Source organism: Hoplias malabaricus, chromosome Y (genome assembly GCF_029633855.1).
Source record: "Hoplias malabaricus isolate fHopMal1 chromosome Y, fHopMal1.hap1, whole genome shotgun sequence".
Lineage (NCBI taxonomy): Eukaryota > Metazoa > Chordata > Actinopteri > Characiformes > Erythrinidae > Hoplias > Hoplias malabaricus.
The window spans coordinates 4,230,108-4,240,945 of NC_089820.1; the positions used below are offsets into that span (position 1 = coordinate 4,230,108).

The following is a 10,838-nucleotide window of genomic DNA, read 5'->3' on the forward strand; positions in this document are numbered from 1 at the left end:
TCGCTGGAAAACAATAGCGGAAAATAATCAAACTCTGATTATTTGTGTATTAAACCTATGTATTGATGTCACTTTCTGTACCCTCAGATGAATGCCTACCTCCTAATGAAATGTGTGTATTGTGGACTGTTTTCTATCATGAAGAGAAATCCTACCTCTGAATAGGATTAAACGAACTAATATACTTTCCCAGCATAGCATCATAAATGGGACGTAAAGATGAAACCTTATGTAACTGTCTGATGTTAATAGTCCAATGTACTCATTGTTATATGTTGATAGCGGGTATAAGAATTTTGATATGAGAAATTCATATTCTTTATGTGAGAATCAATGATTCAAACTCCCTTCGACTCTCTCCCCCTAGCGAGAGTCACGTGAGACTGAACTCGCGTCCAATCAGAAAGAGGACGCCTCCCATTAGGGCGTGACCGCGCCAGCCTTGAAAATAGCAGCTCGACTGCTCACATTCAGTTCGAAGTTTTGAAGAGTCGCGAGGACTCTACAGAAGTAACGGACCACGAAAGGAAGCTGAAAAGAGAGGACGCCGACGACAACAACCACGAGGAGATCCGAGAAACTTTGAAACAACAAAGAAACGCTCTCGTCTCCACGCCGACAACAAACAAAGAAAAACCTCTCAGACTTCAGAAAAAGCTTACGAGAGACGTCTCGAAATTAGCTAAGAGTATGAAGTTTTACTAATACGTCGAGTAATTTGAATATCTTCTTTTCTTTTAATCGTGTTTATGTCTTATAACCCAATCTAAGTTTAATCTCACAACTGATCGAAGCAGGTGAACTTATTCGTGGCCAGAGTAAGGAAACACTGCCGATACATCAGAAGTCTTAGAATAAGTGAGTTTATTGAAGCGGTTTCAGTTCTGGAGCTGCCATAACTAGCGAACCGCTCGTCCAAAACGTCCATATTTTGGACTCTCCCACTCCGGACCGAAGGCCGAAGAGAGGATCCTGCCGCCTGCGTCATCACACTCCGGGTAAGCCCGAGACAACTCAATCAACGAAGAAAGACCTCCACGCTAAACCAGCCTGGATACTTCGGCGGTAAGAACCGCGAGACTAAGTGAGACGCCTCCATTCCCAGGACTTCAAAGAGCCTCTGCATCCAAACGAGTGGTGAAAATCGACGAAAAAGTAAGCTAAACTTATGCATTTCCAGAGCTGAAACCGAATTAAGTTCTTGATAAATTTTGTATTAATTAAACCTTAGCTAGTAACTTCAGTCACAAATTAGAAACGCCTAGCTCACCTTTAAGTTTGAATCAGTTCCCCCTGCCGGACACAGTGAGATTACAAGGTTGTGCTATGTTAATTAAATACTTCTCTTTATTAATAAAACTCTCATTATTTGAAATCACAGTGTGTGCAGTTTGTTCATTAGAATTTCTGAAAATCCGGAAGAACTCATTTAGCATGATTATTATTCATTCTCAAACTAATTATTAATGTTCTAATTGCTTAAACCAATTATAAATCTTAATTAATTTCATTAAGTCAAATATCAGAGGTTGAAGGAGTTTGAATAAAGTCAAGGCTATAAAACAAATTATAAAATTATATGTATATGTATTTGTGGTGTACCTTACTACACTACACCACTTACTGGAGTGAAGGAAAACAGGAGGACAGAGACAAATTATTTGGCAGTGGACAGAATGCTTGAGTGCGTAGATGGTGGGTGTTGTCAGCACTTTATTTTGTGTGTGTGTGTGGGGGGGGTTGTTACACTCATGTCCAAATGTTTGTAGACACCTCTTCTAATGAGTGATTTCCACTCATCTGAGGTGTAACTATTGCTGCTTCCCTACAAAGCACTGATCAATATAGATGGAACTCTTAGAACCAACCCCATGTATGAGCTCTATAAAAGGCTCGAGCAATGGGATGTGAATTAGTGGAACTGCATTCTCTGGAGTGATAGAGCACTATCCAATATGGAGCTGTGTTTCAAATCCACAACTAACCGTCCAATATCAGTATCTGACCTCACAAATGTTCTCCTGGCTGAGTATCATCACATTCTCACACCGATGCTCCAATATGTAATGTGAGCACTCTCCAGAACAGTCGATGTTGATAGTGCGGCAAAAGGTCCTGACATTCAGAAAAAATTTTGGAGGCACAAATGTCCACAAACTTTTGGCCATATCATAAAAAATTATTGTACACAGCCCACAAAGACTGTAATAAACACTTATGTGTGTGCATGTGTCTGTGTGTGCACGAGCACCCTAAAGTCATATCACTGTGAGCAGAGCTGAGCAGTTCTCATTAACTCTTATCACTGTTCCGCACGCAGGGTCCCATATCTCTCTCACAAACACACACACACACACACACACACACACACGTGAGTAATCTCTAAGATACAGCAAGGTCATAAGCTCTCTGACAACAAACAATAAACACCCCCAACCACCAAGCATTCAACTTTATAAATCACGGTCTACACACACACACACACACACTTTCTCCCCTGGGCATGAACCTGTCTCTCAATCGAGAATGTTTATAGTTGTCCATGCAGAGCTGTAAATTGTAAATTGTAAATTGTTATTCAGGCCCTCTATATTCCCCACAAAGAAGGATCTTCAAAGGTCATGTCTAGTACGATTTTATTATGTAAAATGAGTTTATTTTTACCTACAGCCTCGTTAATTGAAGGAACTGATTATTATTTATTATTTTCATTTGTAGGCACCCCTTGAAATGAGTGAATTCATTTGTTAAGCTGTGCCCATTGTGCAAACTGATGTTTACAATCTATATCGAAAGGTCACCATGCCCAATGCCAAACACCTATAGGTAAAAAGCCCTCCAGCACTGGTCTGTTGAACAGTGGAACTGGTTGATATACAGGATGAGGTTGAGCGACATGTAATCATTCAAAACTTATCATTCAACATCTGTACTTATATTACCTGACACCAGTTCTGTTATTATGTGCAATCAAATCCTTACTGCAGTATTCCGGCTTCTAGTCTAAAGCCTTCCTAGAAGAGCACAGTAAGTCTTACTTCAGTTAAGTCGGATCTATTAAAATATCCCTATTTTTATCTTTAATTTTACAATGGAGTTGTGGGTTCAATACCCATCTCGGGTAAATGTCTGTGAGCAGTTTGGTGTATTCTCCCTGTGTCTGAATGGGTTTCCTATGAATGGATGAATGAACTCACGCACAAACGAATTAATTAATTATAAGCTCTTCATTCATTCATTCATTCATTATCTGTAACCCTTATCCAGTTCAGAGTTGCGGTGGGTCCAGAGCCTACCTGGAATCATTGGGCGCAAGGTGGGAATACACCCTGGAGGGGGCGCCAGTCCTTCACAGGGCAACACACACACTCACACATTCACTCACACACTCACACCTACGGACACTTTTGAGTCGCCAATCCACCTACCAACGTGTGTTTTTGGACTGTGGGAGGAAACCGCTGCATTATAAGCTCTTGCCAATTTTTAGGGAAAGTCTACAGTTATGGGCAATCACAGTTTTCTCTGGTTGTTTACATTCTTAAGCTAAGCTTCTTTATTGTGGAATGGTGTGTTTGAGGGGGAAAAATAATCTGTTGTTTGTACATGGATTAAGTTTAACTTCTCTGTAAGTACATATTCACTGTTTGAATTACCACAGAAGCTCAAGCTGTTTGGGTTTGCAGCACTTTCAGTAAAGCAGATGGAGACACCATAAGTGATTAGAAACAGCAGAAATAAGTCAATAATGTCCACATATGGAGCAGGAATAGAGCAATATCCTCATTTCGGGTTGTGCTTTTCGACGTTTGGAGTTCTCTCCATTGTCTAAAAATACTCCAGATGCCTCTGCCATGAGCAGAGAGAGAGAGAAAAAGCATAGCATACCGAACCGAGTACTTTTGTTTACTCATTTGCAGACACTGGGGAGTCATCTTATGAATTTTACAAAAAAGTGTTTTTGATTACAATCACGACCTACGCCTGTGCTCTAACTAAACTCAATCTAAATCTAGCACAGTACATCCAGCAGTAAAGGCAGTGTGTGTGAGTGAGTGAGTGAAAGAGAGTGAAAGAGAGCCAAACTCTCTCCACTTTCAGGCAACAAGCCTAGCTGAGTCTGAAATCATACACCTGCCACACACACACACACAAACACACTAGTATCAATAGTCAGGGTCAATGTAGTGGATTCCTGCTAGGGTTCACTTTCCACAGGAGCCTCATAGGTCATGAAGGGATCACCGGAGGTCACCAAGAGGAGGGCTAAGGCACAGAGAGGCTTCATACAGCCCCCTCAGGGTTCAGCTCTGAACTCTAACCCTCTCTCAGTCTTATCAGAGCCCAGGGAGATCAATTACCTGAACCACCCAAACAGCCAGAAACCAAACACACAGTGAGTAACGGAATATGAGTCCAGTCTTACAGTCTCATATCCATCAATGACCCCTTTAGCGAATCGATATTTCAAATGAAGGGATTAAGACATTGCTATCCTGGTGCAAAGTTTAATATTACATATGAGGTTGGTAATATTGTTACGGTTACAATTGTATTTCTTCAGCACTACAGAGGTAAGTTTTATACATATATGCATATTATATAAATAAATAGTTACATATAAACCAGTCAGCAATATCATTAATATGACCACATTGTTTCTATACTCATTGTCCCTTTTATCAGCTCCATTGACCATATAGTTGCACTGTGTGGTTCATCTGTTGCCCTGCATATTTTAGCCCCCATTTCACCTTGTCCTTCCATAGTCAGGACCCCATAGGACCACTAGTGAACAAGTATGATTTGGGTGGTGGATCATTCTCAGTCATGCAGTGACACTGACGTGGTGCTGATGTCTTAGTGTGGGTTGCTAGTACAAGTGGATCAGACACAGCAGTGCTGCTGGACTTTTAAGCCAATCCACTTACTAGCATGTGTTTTTGGACTGTGGGAGGAAACCGGAGCTCCCAGAGGAAACCCACGTAGACACAGGGAGAACACAGTGACCTGAGGTGGGGCTCAATCCCCAGAACCCTGAAGCTGTGTGATAGCGACACAACATGCATCCACCCTTCATCACTGTTTATAAAACATATTCTTACATACAGATTCAAAAGAATCTGCACAAGTTTTGCCTTTAAAGTATATTCTTAAAAATAAAGGTGCTACAAAGTGTTTTTTAAGGAAAAACACTTTTTTGTTTCATAAAAAACCATTTTTGCTAATACGTTTAAATGGATATAGAAACATCATCACATGCTCATTTAAACCTTTTAAAAGGTTCTTAACATTCACACATATCTTACAAAACCTGGTTCTTTATGGAACCAAAAGAGGTTCTGCTATGGCATTGCTCAAAGTACTCTTTGTAGAAACTCTATATTTAAAAGTTTAAGTTTGGGCACATTTTCTACTTCTCAGTCCAATTTATCACAAACATTGAGGTGTTAATGTAGGTTCAGTAATTTCTCTTTAATTATCTGTTATAGATAGATACACTATATTGTATTCACTTGCCATTTGTTCCAATCACTTCAATGGCTTCAGGTGTAAAACCAAGCGCCTAGCCATGCAGACTGCTTCTACAAACAGAAAAATTGGGTCGCTCCCAGGAGCTCAGTGAATTCCAGTGAGGTACCGTGATGAGATCTGTGCAACAAGTCCAGTCATGAAATTTCCCGACTACTAAATATTCCACAGACAAACGTCAGTGGAAGCGATTGGGAATGACAGTAACTCAGCCATGAAGTGGTAAGCCAGTTCTGCAAAGTCAATCGCAACAGACCTCCAAACTTCAGGTAGCGATCTATTTATCTCAAGAACAGTGAGCAGAGAGCTTCATGGAATGGATGCCTATGGCCAAGCAGCTGCATCCAAGCCTTACATCACCAAGAGCAATGCAAAGTGTCAAATGCAGTGGTGTAAAGCATGACACCACTGAAGAAGACTTGTTCTCTGGGGTGGCAAATCATACTTTTCCATCTGGCAATTTGATGGTAGGGTTTGGTGGTTGGCAGGAGAACGGTACTTGTCGGACTGCATTGTGCCAAGTATAAAGTCTGGAGAAGGGGGATTATGTTGCGGAGTTGGTTTTCAGGAGTTCGACTCCGCCCCTTAGTTCCAGTAAAAGGAACTATTAATGCTTCAGCATACCAAGAAATCTTGGACAATTTAATGCTCCCAACTGTGTGGGAACAGTTTGGGCATGACCCCTTCCTGTTCCAACATGACTGTGCCCCAGTGCACAAAGCAAGGTCCATAATGACATGGATGTGGAAGAAATTGACTTGCACAGAGTCCTGACCTCAATCTGATAGAACACCTTTGGGACGAATTAGAGCGGAGACTGTGAGCAAGACCTTCTTGTCCAACATCAGTGTCTGACCTCACAAAAGTGCTTCTGGATGAACAGTCAAAAATTCCCATAAACACACTCCTAAACTTTGTGGAACGCAAGTTGAGTTAAAGCTGCTATAGTGGCAAGTAGTGGGTCAACATCATATTAAACCATATGGAGGAATATCGATCTATCAGTACCAAGAAGGATGATGACGTATTAAATATATACACTTTTCAAGATGGGTGGTGACCATGGTGGCCATTTTGGATCCAACTTTTGTTTTTTCAATATGAAGAGGGTCATGTGACACATTAAAATTATTGGGAATTTCACAAGAAAAACAATGGTGTTCTTTTTAACGTAACTTTATTCTTTCATGAGTTATTTACAAGTTTCTGACCACTTATAAAATGTGTTCAAAGTGCTACCCATTGTGCCTAACTTCCAAATGGCCACCATGGTCACCACCCATCTTTAAAAGTTACCCCCCTCCCAAATACTAATGTGCCAGAAAACATAAACTTAATATCACCAACCATTCCCATTTTATTAAGGTGTATCCATATAAATGGCCCACCCTGTAGATATGTATGTGTGTTTTGTGTGTATAAATATACAAAAATTGCAATAAAATTTAAAATACTTTAAAAAAATAAGAAATTGTGAGGGAGGTTACATATATAGTATGTGTGTATATGTGGTAGTGTCCCACATGGGTAGTACCCATTTTTTAATAAAGACATGTCCATACTCTAGTCACATTTAAAGTCATTTTGGCATTTGTATTTAGCACATTGCTAATGGAATAAAAGTTCTATTAGCTACATTAGCCTCCAGAGCCATGTTCCTTTAATATACAATTAGATAAGGACCACAATTTCTCCTGTAATAGACTTCTTGTGCCACTGTGTAGTGCCCTGTTAAAGGATGACTGCAGGTAATCAATCTGCCACTCTTTGTGTTCAAGTGGTAACACTGATTAAATGGACCACCAAATCAAGCATCAATGTTTGATGAGGTGGAAAATCATTTGGCAAGAAACAGAAAACAATATCTGCATGGAGGAAAAGTCCACGTCCCTCAGTGTCCTTCAGACCTGTTATTGGATGCTTGTCCCCAGCTCACCTCATATATTTTTATTGGTTGTATACGCCAAAGCTTTTGGATAGCTCTTGTAACACTTTGTGTGTGGTTATTGATGAATAGTAAATTGGAATGAGGAATGTTTTGGATCAGACACTGTCCAAAAGTTTATAAACACCCTCACTAATCAGTGAATTGTGAAAAGCAAAATGCTAAAAAAAAAAAAAAAAAAGAACCTTGCAAATAGAACTGAATGCTCTGGAGCCTAAGGTCCCCATGCCCATTACCAACCATTGACTACACAAGAATAAAGCCCACACCTTTTTGTACGTTTCCAGGGTGATGCAGCATCAGTTACTAAATTTAGGGTGATCATTCAATATTAGTATCTGACTTCATTAACCCAGTAAACAAGGAACGTCCCTGGACGTTCAAAATAGTTCTAAAAGTAGTCTGTCCGTCAAGGACATATTTTAAACGTCAATGACGTTAATAAGTTAGTTAAGTGGTGACCAATTGATAACGTCAGTGGACGTCCAAAACGCATTTTATACAAGTAATTAATTTCGGGACCAATTAATAACGTCAATGGACGTCCAAAATACGTCTAATAGTCGTCTTTTCAATGTCTGTGTTTGGACGTCTTTTCAACTTTCATTTTCAACCTTAAGAGAACGTTGATTAGACGGCAGTCATTACGTTATTTCAACGTTGAATCAACGGCTAATTGTTTACTGGGAAGGTTTATATGGTAGAATGCAATCAAATCCTCACAGCAATGCGCCAGTATATTGTGTAAAGCCTCCTCAGAAAAGCAAAGGCTATTATTGCATCCAAACCTGCACAAACTCCCTATTAATTTGGCAAGAATTGCGAAATAAGAATAGTTTGTCCAAATCCTTTTAGACACAGAGTCCAGCAATAGAACTAGTCCAGCAGCAACAGCCCGAATGTGCTCTAACCACAGGTGTAGGCCAAACAAAAAAGAAAGAGCAAGAAATCACAATAAACACCACGTATAGAGATACAGATCACCCAGTAAACAAGGAACGTCCCTGGACGTTCAAAATAGGTCTAAAAGTAGTCTGTCCGTCAAGGACATATTTTAAACGTCAACGGACGTCCAAAATCCATCTTAAAAATTGTGACCAATTGATAACGTCAATATTAGACGTATTTTGGACGTCCATTGACGTTATTAATTGGTCCCGAAATAAATGACTTGTTTGAAACGCATTTTGGACGTCCAAAATACGTCTAATAGTCGTCTTTTCAATGTCTGTGTTTGGACGTCTTTTCAACTTTCATTTTCAACCTTAATAATACGTTGATTAGACGGCAGTCATTACGTTATTTCAACGTTGCATCAACGGCACAATGTTTACTGGGCAAGCTTCTGGCAGCCAAAAACATTTTAGCTGTTGGCAGATATGCAACTCTGTCTGTCTCTCCCTTATAGACACTGATACTCACTCATTTTGTATATAATATTATATAAATTATACAAAAAATAAGTTTTAATATATAAATACTATTTTAAAAATATATATCATTTTTATATAATTTTTTTTCTCCTCTCACCCCCATCCCCCCCCCCAATCATATGGCAATTATTGAATATTTCTCTTGTAAATTAATATTATAGATTTATATCGAGTTTAATGACTCCAGTGTGGTCTTTAAAATTCCTTTGTAAAGGTACAGTGCTGGCATCTAGTGGCAACAACTGAACATTTTCACTACCGTTGTACCAGCGTTTCTCAAAGTGTGGGCATTGCAGGTGGGGCGCAAGGAATTGGAAGAAATTAGCAATTTTATGCCTTTGTTTATTAATGCCTTTCTCTTTTGTCAATAAAGCTTACACAATAAAAAGTACCCACTCACAATGGATCCATTAATAGCCCTTAAACATATGAAAAGACCATTAGATAGAAGATCAGAAAAATGTAGCTTACCTGAAATAAATATATGCTTTTTTTTTTTTAGTTAACGTTAATTACTCTGTGTTCAGGTTGTGTGAAAGCGCTCTAAACATGCAGCAAGTGAACGTCTCTGTCTGTGTCCCGAACTGCACACCGCTGCACTGAATAGTATTAAAAATATTTATACTGTATATACCACTCTTAACACTGTTTCTGTAGTGTAGTATGTAAAGTGTGTTGTTTGGGACACAGCCTCACTCTCTAACGTTAGTGTTAATCAAATGCTTTTCCACATCATTAAAAATGCAGTATTTTACTGCCATTTTTATGTCCTCAGCTCCTCTTAGTTACAGGTTGGTGTAATTTATATTAACTTTATATTCATTTGCTATTATTATTGCAGGTGAGGACCCACCCCCAACCTAACTGTGCATCCTTCCAGTAAAGCAATAGATTCAGAGCTCCAGGGAGGACTTTAAGACGTGGAAACCACCTATGACCCAACAATCAAAGCCCAACTCTGAACATGATGAAGAACATTTAAAAAATTCAGGTAAAAGCCAGGGTCATTAGTGATGAGACACTGCAGCTGAGTCTTGTCATTCTGTCTGACAGGTGAAAAGGACACAGCAGGTGGAGATCCAACCCCTGACCATCCCAGGACCGTCCATCCAGAACAAGAGGGTCAGAGAGGACACAGAGAGATCCCTCCACAGGTACGGGTGGATGATATGAGCTTGTTATCATCATCCTCTTGTGGAAATGTCTTCAGAGATCATGACGTTATGTTTCTGTCTGTATATCGTCCACTCTGGGCTTCAGGTCAATGGAGAGGACACTTGTCCATGGTGGCTGAGAGCTGATATGGGCGAAAGAGAAGTGGCCAGAGAGAAGACCCCTGTGATGGCAGAACTATGTTGTGTCTCCGGTGTCGACCCGAGGAGGATGGGTTCCCCGTATGAGTCTTGGTTCCTTCCAAGGTTTCTTCCTCGTGTGCTGAGGGAGTTTTTCCTTGCCACTGTTGCCCCTGGCTTGCTCATAGGAGGCTTGGACCCGGATCTCTGTAAAGCTGCTTTGTGACGACTTTTTGTTGTGAAAAGCACTATATAAATAAAATTTGATTTGATTTGACTATGTGCTACTGTTTGGGTTTTTTAACGAAAAAGAGCTCTTCAGATGGTTGGGACAGTACATGGAAGCAGAGACCCACCTTCACAGAGAGTTCTCTACTGACCACTGACCCACACCTGGTCATCAATTTAACAAATAAATTAATGCATGTAAAAAAGTAGACAGTGACTTCAGACCTGATTGTTACCCAGCTAAACCAGCCCCAGATCTGCATGAGCCGGCTTTTGGGGATGTCATGCAAGGTCAAAATTTGTTTGTGCACTTAAAAGTGCTGCAATGTGCGTCCTGTCATGGCTTCATTATACCGTGAACAGACATATGAAATGACATGCAAACTACGGAAAGCACAACATCAGCCT

The 10,838-nt window shown here is 40.0% G+C and overlaps 1 long non-coding RNA gene across 1 annotated transcript; it reads left to right on the top strand.

Annotated features, from left to right (window-relative positions):
• Positions 1 to 501: 501 nt before the first annotated feature.
• LOC136677638 (uncharacterized) lies at positions 502 to 10,415 on the top strand. Its single transcript, XR_010796385.1, has 3 exons — positions 502 to 1,155; positions 9,752 to 10,064; positions 10,171 to 10,415. It is a non-coding gene; the product is annotated as an uncharacterized lncRNA (long non-coding RNA).
• The last annotated feature ends 423 nt before the right edge of the window (positions 10,416 to 10,838 follow it).